The 12,121-nt window shown below is 30.2% G+C and overlaps 1 long non-coding RNA gene across 1 annotated transcript; it reads right to left on the bottom strand.

Annotated features, from left to right (window-relative positions):
* Positions 1-5,743: 5,743 nt before the first annotated feature.
* LOC111040711 lies at positions 5,744-6,404 on the bottom strand. Its single transcript, XR_002605233.1, has 3 exons — positions 6,261-6,404; positions 6,032-6,195; positions 5,744-5,889 (listed from the first exon to the last, which is right to left on the bottom strand). It is a non-coding gene; the product is annotated as an uncharacterized LOC111040711 (long non-coding RNA).
* Between the last annotated feature and the right edge of the window lie 5,717 nt (positions 6,405-12,121).

Here is a 12,121-nt window from a genome sequence, read left to right as displayed (position 1 = left end):
ACAATGAAAAAAAGCGATCGACAAAACGCACTCCAAACAACGTATTATATTTCTCTACGATATTATTATTATTATTATTATTATGTAGTCTAGTGTTAGGTAGTATTGTGCATATTATATTACGACGACGATGTTCGTCTGGAATAATTGAAATCGGATTTTACGACGAGGCTCGAAAGTCTTGTGCGTACAGCATAATACCATAATGTCTACAGTCTACACACGTATAATAATAATATAATAATACACTGCACTAAAAATAACTCGGGTGGTGCGTGCGTGCGTGTGAGCTTCTACGCACTCGTTTGACCCGACGGTGTACGCGCGTTTATATTGTGATAATATTATTTTATTCTTATGGATTTTAATATTATACTTAGGCAGTGTAGGCTGCAATATTGGCTATAGCGCTAAAATGTTAAAAGGCGCCAAGAAGATGCCACTATGTCTACTATAATATGTATCTCAATCAAAATGCATTTTTTATTTATTTATTTTTTTTGATACGAGTTTTTTTCATTGAATTCTTTTGGAAATTTACCTAACACAAATAAAGCAAGGAAAAACATGTGTTTTTTTAAATCTGTTTTTGGAATAATTTATTCAACAGACAGTTTTGTTGCTCAACTATGTTTTATTTTCTAGCTAAGATATTATGCAAAATTATTATTCCATTTGCAATGAAATATAAATATTGTTACGATTTATCAACTTAAAATTATTTGAGTGTTATAAAATATAAATGTTAATATAATACATAAAGTATAATACTTTCGTTAAATTTTGTGTATACTTACTTGTTTCATATTTTGAGGGTTGCTATAAATGGTTTAAGTTATAATTATTTCATATACTATCGACAACCTATTAGTTCTTAATTTAATCAGAACAACTTTTTATTGCATTTTGAAAAATGTTTGAAATAAAAACCATACTTTGCTTAGATATTGTTTTATGAGGGATATTAGTATTATTAAATTATTCCGAGCTTTTTTACGCCCCCCTTTAAATTCGCAGGCCCCCTTGTCCCTACCTCCACACGTCCATGATGAGGCGTGGCTATAATAACAACACACTAGTACCCGTCAACTGATATCAGAGTCTTACCTATTTATATTTGTTTTTCCCATTCATGCTGGAAAGATACAAAATGGTGAGTAGTTGCTTATTGCTCGTATTTGACCACTGAACTTTGAACACATAAAATTGATTACTTTCACAGTTCTTGAAATATTCAAAAATGTAGTTTTTAAATTTTTATTTTTGTTTAGTGATATTTAGTCACACTGCTTTCACACCTGATTAGTGATTATCAATATTTAATTTCCGATCACGATGTAGTGAAGGTATATGTATATAAGATAGATAATTATTATATAATTTATAAAATGTGCGATGTAAGCTATAATATTCTATAACATTTTCCACTGAACATTTAACTAAGTAGAGGTGTTAACTGTACTTCCAACTATAGTTCTAAATTAAAATTGTGTTATTATTTTTCATAACCATGAAAATTCAAGTATATATTTTCATGAAGTTGTAGTACCCGATTTATAATTCTTATGTATTATGTAAAAATATGTGCTTATAAGGAAGCCACCAAATGCAATATTCAAATTTGATTTTTAACATTAATATTATTATATAAGATATAAGTTTTCATAGATAATATGATATTTCACCAATTCACCATGTATTCCATCGTGAAACGGAAAGCATACCGTGACTTGCTATCAGGATCATAATATTTTGATTAACATACGAATTCCATGTATTTAGTTTTCACTGTCTTTGACGCAAACGGTAACTTAACTAGTTAATTATTTTTGTTTTTACCTTTATAACTTATTCAGTGAACAAGTTATTGTTGTAACTTAACGTCTTGTAATAGTTAATCATCATTATCGTACAGTTAAATTAATTTTCTTTTCACATCATGCTGAGCCAACAGACAATACTGATTTGTTGACTGTTTTTGTACAACTTCGCTTTGCCCTTTGGTTATGCCACTTGTATAACGCATATGTATTTATATTCGAGTAAGGTTCTAAAATAAAGCTCAATCTTGTTCCCATTAAAAACCTCCTATTTAGGGGAGTATTGGGGGGCTCCTAAGTTATTGCCACTAAGTACCAAGGCACATTTGTGCTGCACTAAAATTGGCTCCTTCCTGCTCTTTGGGTATTTTAATGAACTCGCCTTCCCCATTTTCTTTAACATATCCTCTGCTTTTTAACTTAAAAATGGTCCATTAACACGGGCATCTATTTTCTCATTTTTAAGTACCATTCCTTCATGACATTTTCTTTCTCGCCTATTTTTATTTTCCGGTTTTCTACTACTCTCGTTTCCCAACATAGTTACTCTCAAAATATTATAACAGTCTTTCAAAATCCTGGTCAATGTACAATTATGAGAAAAGCTTAATCGAACTGCAGTCGTACCTAGTTTTTTGGGAGCATGTCGTACGACTTCGACAACTCGCACTTCTCTGCCGAACTTGTTATTAAACGAATGTTAATTATAATATTATGTTTTGTCATGTGTGAGTCCAGGTGAGTTGATACGCAAAGAAATTCACGGTTTCGGGCAGTAAAAGTGCTTCGATTTTCAATTTTGTGAAAAAATTTTAAATTGTCAGAGTACAATATACCTACTATGGACTGAAATATAACATATATTTCATTATTTATGGAAAACCGTTATCAGAAGACTTTATAGTAATATATTACTTAATACATAGGTACCTACAAAATATATACTATTAACAACTCAGAAAATGATAACTATACATTCGAATTTTTATTTTGACATTCTTGAAAATATCGTCTGATAACGATTTATACTAAAGTGGGTTGATTCACAATGTACAGTGATTCTTTTATCGTGATCCGTCAAAATCCTATTCAGCCGTCAAACAACTATTTTTAATATAACTTTTAGGACATAATATATTATATTATTATATAGGTACTAATCTACGGTTTTACATAATTTAAATGTTGACGTTCTAAGGTTCAAAAATACAAATCGAAAATGTGTAGCATGGCTGGCAGGCGTATATAATACCCGGATGAAAAATTGCCACTTAAATTAGTGGTCTATTTGAAAATGTTTTATAGGGAAGATTAGCAATGTTACAGTTGTTGTGTAATAGTTTATAAATACATATTTTAACTTGGAATTAGGACAAGCCAACAACATAATAGTGTAAACAACGAGCATATTGCGTGAGTGAGAATTTACCCCCTACACAATTATACCCTTGATTGTAGTGACATGACTTCATATCGATACTTATAAAATATATAATTTCTAGTCATACTTTACTCTACGGGACATTATTTTTTACCATCCTGCATGGCGTAGAATATATTAATCGTATAGGTAAGTTATCTTATACGTTTTTATACATACCTGCTGTACCTACATGCAATACGAAATCGCTTCGGCGGCACATGTCTGTGGTTTCTTTTAATTTTATTATTATTAGGTATTCACTATAAACCAGTACTCGTACAACAGTCGTACCTACCTATACATACCTCCATTTTACATCTATATCAAATATATCTACATAACTGTACATCCACCGCCGATAGGCCTCGCATGACTTTATATAATAATAATAATATTATGTATAATAATATATACCCGATGTGTATAATACATTTAAATAAATAAGCGAGCCGCGTGCACATGATATTTTCATACATATAAGACTCATTTTTCTCTTCATTTGACAAGTACCTACAGTGCATGATAAAATATATAATATATATTTAAAAAAATTATATAAGAAATCAAAAATAATATCTAAATCGAAATGTTGATGGTCATACCCCGCTCGGACAAGCCAAACTTTCCATGTAAGCGGAAGACACCCTTTTTTTTATCCGCGTACATGCTTATTGTAAATTTAAATTACAGATTGTATGTTTTTAAAATAAAGTTAAAAAAAAAAAAAATCGAAATGTATCTTAATGTTATTCATAATATTATATTAAAAAATTATTAAAGCGCAACAACAGCTGACATGTCTCTAATATTATTCTTCTGTAGGTAATAAGTAATGGGTAATGGTTAATTTTCTTAAGACCATTTTACAGACAATTCGGTGAATATGCAATCGCGTTGCTATAATGATATATTTTTAATCAAACAACACTGTTTTAACTGGTGCTTCCACCGCCTGCACCTTTGATTTTAATCTAAACTATTTTTAAACTCTGCCAGAATACTGGTCAAGTTAAAAGGTTATGAAAATGTCTAATTTCTCCACCAGTTTTATTTTCTTACTTGTACCTAATGGGTATAACGTGCGGAAACTTTAACAGTGCGATTCTTTTGCCCATTTTCTTTTTTTAGTTTTCTTATTTTTCATTATCACTTCTGCATTAGCTTCTAATACACACGGGATACATAATAGTTAATTACGTAAAAAACGGGTGTGGAACAGCGGAAACTGATTTGATGTGCGTAATCGCGGGAGTTAGACAAAAAACTGAAAAACTGCAGTCGACACTATGTGGTCAATTTCAATGTACAAACAGTCCATGTGTTAGACGAACGCCAAACAATGTGGAAAAATATTAAGTGTGAGTGGTTCTCAAATGTACGAATAAGACAAAATACCAAACAAAACTACACAGAATATTGTTCATGGATAAATAAAACCGTAGTGTATGACTAACAAAGTAATAGTGAATTCGAAATTCCCCGTGGAAAAGTTAAGAAAATGGCCATGACTTATAAATTTATAGGCGCAAATAGGGGTTAACGCTCCCAAAAATGCAATAGTCCCCCTCCCAAACATTTCCTAAATGTGTTTTAATCTTATTCACTATTATTACAGTATAAGAATTAAGCCCCCCCCCCCACAAAAAAAAAAAATCTCAAACTTCCTATGCGGATTATACATATTCATATTAAATATTATTTATCTCATAAACATTTATCACGTGTATATAAATGAGGAAACTAAATAGTGAATACCATTGCAAGCAGGATAACACCGAACAAGTAAGTATATGTGTACAACACTGAAATTTCTACAAAAAAAATAATAAAAATAAAAGAAATGAAACGTATTTTGAGTTAAGTGGACTCGGCGCCGGTTGATTGTTCAGAGCAACATTTAGGCAGCAATTTATTTACCACATTAATATTATAAATTATTGTGCTGTGGTAAAAGATGACTGTGGGTAATATCAAGCACGGATTAAAGATCCACTAGGCCTCCAGACAGATTGAGGGCTCCTTTCAAGTCTCAAACTTCTACCCTTCTAACTAAAAAACATTTTTAATTACTACTTTTTGCAGTTGCATAATACAATATAACTGTATAATTGCGCGCCATTAAAAATTTAAGTTAAAATTAAATAATCAAAGAGACTAAGTGAAATAATAAATTATGCAATATTATGCGTATGATATTATACACAATTATCTTAACTAAATAAATAACAGTTCATAATATAGAAAACATAATATATTATTTAGACAGAGATAGGTCATAGGTACCTACGTAATAGCTAGGTATACTATTATGGTCACCCCAACAACCACCGAAATAACACAAATATATTCAATTTCAAGCGTTTACACATTAATGTAAAATATTGTTACATCATACGAACAGGTCTAAACCACCCAATAACGATTTATGATTGAATAACAATAAGTAATAATAGAAACTATTTGAAAATGTACATGGTAATGGCACTTCCGTTGTCAGTAATATTATTCACAACTTTTATGCTATTGTTATGAAATATAAATTTCACTACATTATATTAAATAATTGTTAAAACTAATTGCCTGTTAAATTGATAATTAGATCTAAGATCCAAAATTTGTTTAACCTTTTTCCACTGCTTGGATAGCCTATAAAAACAAAAATTAATTTTTCAAAAACATTCTGTATTACTCATTTCGATATTAAAATATAAAAGTCCCAGTTGAAACATTTCAAATATATAAACCTATTTTAAAAAGTATTAACCGCTCAACGCCGAGTCTGCCTTACCCGCCATGGCACAAGTATGACGACACTTAGAGCAAGATGCTATACCGATCTTCAAGTTGGCAGTATTCACCGGCCCGTCGACGCTTGAGTTCACTCGGACTTTGGGATCTGGGGTCCAAGGTCCCACATTTGTGAGCAACAGTGAACGTTTATGATCTGCTTGTCTGTGTTGTAAAAGATAGATAAAAAAGTTTTAAAATATTTCTAACATTGTATGAGTTGTGCCGACCTACTAGCGATTGTCACTACATCGTGCGGAAAACAACTCGTCGTTTCTATTTTCTACAAATCGTCGGTCGCACGCTAAATGCATTTCAGAAAACGGAAAATAATTTCATTTCCAGCTGGTAGTTTTCAGTATACTGTGACATTTCAGTACTAGAACAATACAATAACACTATGTACCTATTGTAGTCCTATACCTATAATATATAATACAAAACCAATATTAAATAGGAATTTATAGTTTTATCACATTTCATTGGCCGTGTTGGATACAACAGTATTACTTATATTTATTGACCATAAAGTCGTGTGGACACTGGACATAATATTTATATAATAATATTATGTTAGTGTCGCGTTTTACCTACATCCTACACCCAACTCTATAGTTGTGTTGAGCTTATATCAAAGGATTAATTCGTCATATTATCATAGACCTAACATAATATTATAATATTGTAAAGCAATATGAATTTGACTGCCCAATAATTATAAATACCTAATATTATATTATAGATACACTGGCGTGTAGGGTTACACACAATATTATGCTCGACAGTGCGGAATCACATTTGTATAATATTATGTTCTTGTCTGTGTATTTATTTTACACTCGTTCAGTGTTATTATAATAATACTTTTATATTATACTTATAACATTATGACTTGTGCGATAAATTATTAAAATGGAAACAAAGATTATTTTTTTCTCGTGAAATTGCTCGTTGTGGAAAAATAGATTCTCGTTTTGCTATTTAGACAAAAGACGAAATATGTGTAGCGAATTATTATTATATTACGCCTAGAAACAGAAAAAAAAAGTAATTTTGTGTGCAATGCAGTATATTTAATATTGTATGTATAACATTATTATTATTATGTATACTTTGATAAAATCATATTATACAGCACTTGATGACTAATCTAAATTTCAACAATGCGAAAAATATCACTTTCATTGCTAGACACATTGCGAATAATAGTAATAATTATAGTCTGATATTATTTTTGTGCACTGCGTGCGACAACTATTAATATATTATGCAGAATAATATGTTTATTTTGTGTTTTTTTTTTAAAAAGGTTGAAATAAATAATAATATATGTATATGATTTTTTTTCTGTATTTTCGTGTCAATAGTTTTTCCACATTCGGTATTGATACCGTGAATGGTGCGACACCGGTTGTAGTGACATATTGGGTCTTAAGACCTAAACATATAGGGCCCGTCAAAATTCACTATTATATTGTTTAATATGCTAATTTTTATCGGTTTTTATGACCTTTACTTTTGGTGAATTTAGACAAATATTTTATTTATATAACAACCACATATTACACGGGACATGACGTACTATCAACGTTTTATGCCTAATTTCAAGATTAAGTGCAAAATATTAAGCAATCAGTGTCAAACGATATGGCTATTATCGATTTAAGTTCAAAACAAACTTTGAAAAAGCAGTAGAAACGAAAATACAACTAGATTTTTATTATTTAAAAAACGTTATAAACAAAAATAACTGATTTAAAAAAAAAATTTAGTATAATAAACAATAATAATAATATTATGTAATGAAAATATACTTTCATTTTCAATAATAATATACAATATACGAGTGTACTATTATATGTAAATAATTATAATAATTATTATTGTTAATAATAAAGATTTAAAATATAATAATATTATTATGTTTAATAGGAAATACATTTTTTTTCAAATTTTGGTTGTTGTGACTATATCGGTTACCTATTTTATCCTGGTCCTTTGGACGTCGTTATAAACGATTTCTTCTGTACATAAAAGCATGCGGGACATGTCGATAATGTACGAAATTGGTCAATACACTTGAGCATTAAATTACACGGTTGTGAACATGGCATGGAATTAAAACATATAATAATATATAACATATTTTATAATGGTGCACAATTTATGTTCAAAAATGCACGTTTCCGCAGTAAATAATAATATTATAATCATAGCATAAAGGCTTTCTATACGTCATATTGTGGTATGTATTATTTATTGCTGGTCAGATTTTAAAAAACTAGTTTTTAACAGAATTTCATTACAAACCTCTAACTATATAGGCGTGACTGCCGGGCCGACTGGTAAATAGCACTAAAAAACGCATTCTCCCGGACACCCTTTGGTCCAACTAGTTTCTATACCATAGTAGATGTATTATACTTATACTATAATACTATACCTACACATAACGTTTATTATTATAGTATTCTAGATTTACTATATTATACACAGAACCGATTTCGGGAATTTACAGCAACGCATGTATTGCAATATTGTATACTTATGATATACAGGATGGTCCATTTAGCCTTAAAAACCAAAATGTTTTCTTTTTTTATAACGACATGCGTTATCATTATAATTCCTTACTCAAAAATAGAATATGTTTTGGAGTAGGTTCTTCGATAAAATATACAAATCTAGTTTTGGATAAGTGGTTATTGTGATTTATATCAGTAAGTATTTAAAGTCTAAATGAGAGGAGTGGAATGGAATAGGGAGGGGTACCCCGCACACATTGGTCCTCTACACTCTACTCATCTGAACTTAAAATATTGACCTACCTCTAATGAACTAATGTTCCGAAATTTGTATAAATCGAAACACTCCAAATCGTATTTGCTTCAGCATATGAATTAAAATATGTATGTTGTCATTCAGAAGAGTAAAAAACTGTTAAAAAAAAATGATGGCAATAAAAAAAATAGTAAAAATGTTATTTTATAATGACTTTAATGATAAATAAAAGAAATGTTTTCAAAAATGTTTCAAACAACGAGTGTCGTACGTTACTTATGGATCACTCCGTATATAATTAGGTACTCATTACTGCAGGTCACCTTAGGTATTAAAATATGAATAACAAAGCAACGCTTATCCACTGCATGTAAGTAATGGCTGTTGGACGATTGAGCACGTATTGTACCATTTTGGTTGAACTATTGATGAGCACATTCAAAATGTCCGATGAACAATAACCTGGGATGGTTGAGTTACTTGGTTAGTATTGTAACTATACTTACCTATACCTACGGCACATACTGTAACTAGGAAATTTTAAACATTTGTTACATAAACAGTTGTAGTTAGTAGCTCATATTTAAAGTTATATTTGAAGTTTCAAGTTGATAAATTATTTTTGTTTATTTCTTCAAGAAAATAACAACACTTAAAAAAATTCTCTAGAACCTATGCGGCAACGAGAACAATTCATACAAGCAAGTCACACGTAAAATTTAAAAATGTTAGAAGTTCGAGTATAATATAATAACAATAAGTAACTTTGTATAGTACCAGTACGGTAGAAGCAAATTACATAAACGTATGTAAATGTACGTAAACAATATTATACTCTTATGTGCTCCACTTTTTTAAACTCAATTGAGTTGATATATCTGTCTATACCGCCATTAACTTTAAACTTAGCGAGTACCACGCGTGATGTGTTGCGTGTATTAATGCTTACAATGCTGTGGAATGCAATGTGATTTCACTGATTCGATGAAATGTGTCAATTAACCGATTGTTTCTAATAAGCGATTGGTTTGATTTGAACTATGAAAAAAAAAAAAATGAAAAATAAGCTAAAAATGTTTGTATAATATAAAAAAAGTACATATATGTACAAATGTATATATTTTTTGATATGATTTTAATAACTCCTACTTCTGTTTAGAACTTAAATCTTGGCGTTTAGACATTTTTAGATTTAGATTTTTAGAATAACGAAACACTTTTAAATCACCTTTACGTACGCACGCCGAAGCTGAACTAACGATACGTATAGGAAAGAACATTCTTATACATCGCATAGAACGTACTGCACTTAAGATAAAGTATAGTCCAAATATAAACGTAACGACAGCAAAGATAAGATTAAATTACATTGGTTATCACACGGATAAATGGTGAATATATGTCAACTGACCTCCCATTTGTTTCAAATAACCGATGTGATGATTCAATAATCAGATTTATTTTCAATGTTCTAATATACGGCCGGTCCGTCCCTGCACATTTTGTTTCAATAACGCGATTGTATCAATTATCCGTGTTTCTAATAAGCGGCTTCTACTGTACTTCTCGCAGCTACCAAATTTAAATAATACAATTAAAAAACCTATCTGCTTCGAGCCAAGGCGTTAAATTTTCTCCGTCACTAATAGTTTTTGCACTATTTAATACTCTCAAACAAATTGAATAATAGATTCTTACCTATGTCGGGTGTGTTAGAATTTAACGAGGTCTTACTGGTATATAATACAGCTAGACATCGAATGAATAAAACGTATTTTTTGAATTTTTTAGTTTTCATGGTTTTATACTTAATTTCTGTAGACATAGCGTCGCTGTTTCAAATACAAATAATTCGATTCTATAATTGCTGTTATTCTGTTACGTGATAAACTAACATTGATTTTGGATGAACACAAATACTGCAATGTGATCCACTTACCTATACCTAATAATAATAATTAAAAAGTAGATTAACTTTTTAAACTGCAGAGTTATGTTAGTATATTTTTCCATATTAACTTTAAAGTTAGTGAGTTTCGTGCATATTAATTACTGCTGTAATGCCGTATAATGTGATTATATCAATAAACGGCTTTCAGCTACCTAATATTTATAAAACAGTTTTATTCTCCGTCTCTTGCACAATTTTCTCTCAAACATATGAAATACCTAATAAATACCTAAACTGAGTGTTTCAGAATCGAATGCGGTCGTACTCACAAGCGAACGTCATGCATACAAATGAGAATTTAAAAAATATATTAAGTCTACATCAACATAGTGAAATAATACAACGTGTTAATTTAATGCAATAGGAGTTATCATTATATTATTATATTATTATACTTAAACGCAATACGCGGAAATATGACACATAATATTTTGCAGTAGACCGTAGAGCCGTACATTAGTATTATTATTTTTATTATTATCCGATAATCTCAAACAAAAGTACAATATGAACATGACTAAGCGTCCGAGGAATATTATGCAAATATAGTCATAGAACAATTCGAGCAGGTCGGCAATTTTAAATACTCTGGAAGCCAATTCGAATCACTGGAAGGCAACGCTTAACGAAATAAAACCGAGGTTGGTCGGGTTTATCATATTTTGGAATAAACAAAATGTCTAATTCTAATCGGTTGTCCGAGGAAACTAGAAAGAAGCAATACACCACTCATCTGCAACAGGTTAAGTCAGAGTAGCTTAGGGTTATTGTTGTTAATCATCGTGGTCGACGACTGCATAGGCATTGCCGTATTTTACTGAGGGTTTAAAGGGCGCTTGCCCTAGGCAGAATATGTTTAGCGGGCATCAGAATGCCGAAAAAAAAAGGTTTAAACTTTTTGACTCTCTGTATGGAAAATGTATGAAAAAAATATCAACTTAAAAAAATAAATATTGATTTATATTTTATATTATAATTTCAGCTGCAAAATTAATACGTCTTATGGTGTAACCTCACGACAGAATGTCATGGAGACATCCAGCGAAAACAAAATATCTTAGTCTATAGGTAGGTGTATTTTGATTTTAGACTCTGAGAGGGGAGATTAATGTATTGATTTTACAATGATGTGTGTTAGTTAGCTAATATAGTTTTTCAAAACATCAGGAAAAAAATAAATAAAAATATGGAAAAACTAAGATTGTATGCAAAGGCAATTTTCAACAAATTTGCAGGTCTATATTTTTATGTAACTCTAAAAAAAATTATTGCATAGATACTTGCAATTATCATTGGTTGTTTATGCTGCCATTTTATTTGCATAATTACAGTTTATAAACATTTAGACACATTTTGAGT

The sequence above is a fragment of the Myzus persicae genome, unplaced genomic scaffold, assembly GCF_001856785.1.
Source record: "Myzus persicae strain clone G006 unplaced genomic scaffold, MPER_G0061.0, whole genome shotgun sequence".
Taxonomy (NCBI): domain Eukaryota; kingdom Metazoa; phylum Arthropoda; class Insecta; order Hemiptera; family Aphididae; genus Myzus; species Myzus persicae.
This window is presented reverse-complemented; position numbering and strand designations above follow the sequence as displayed.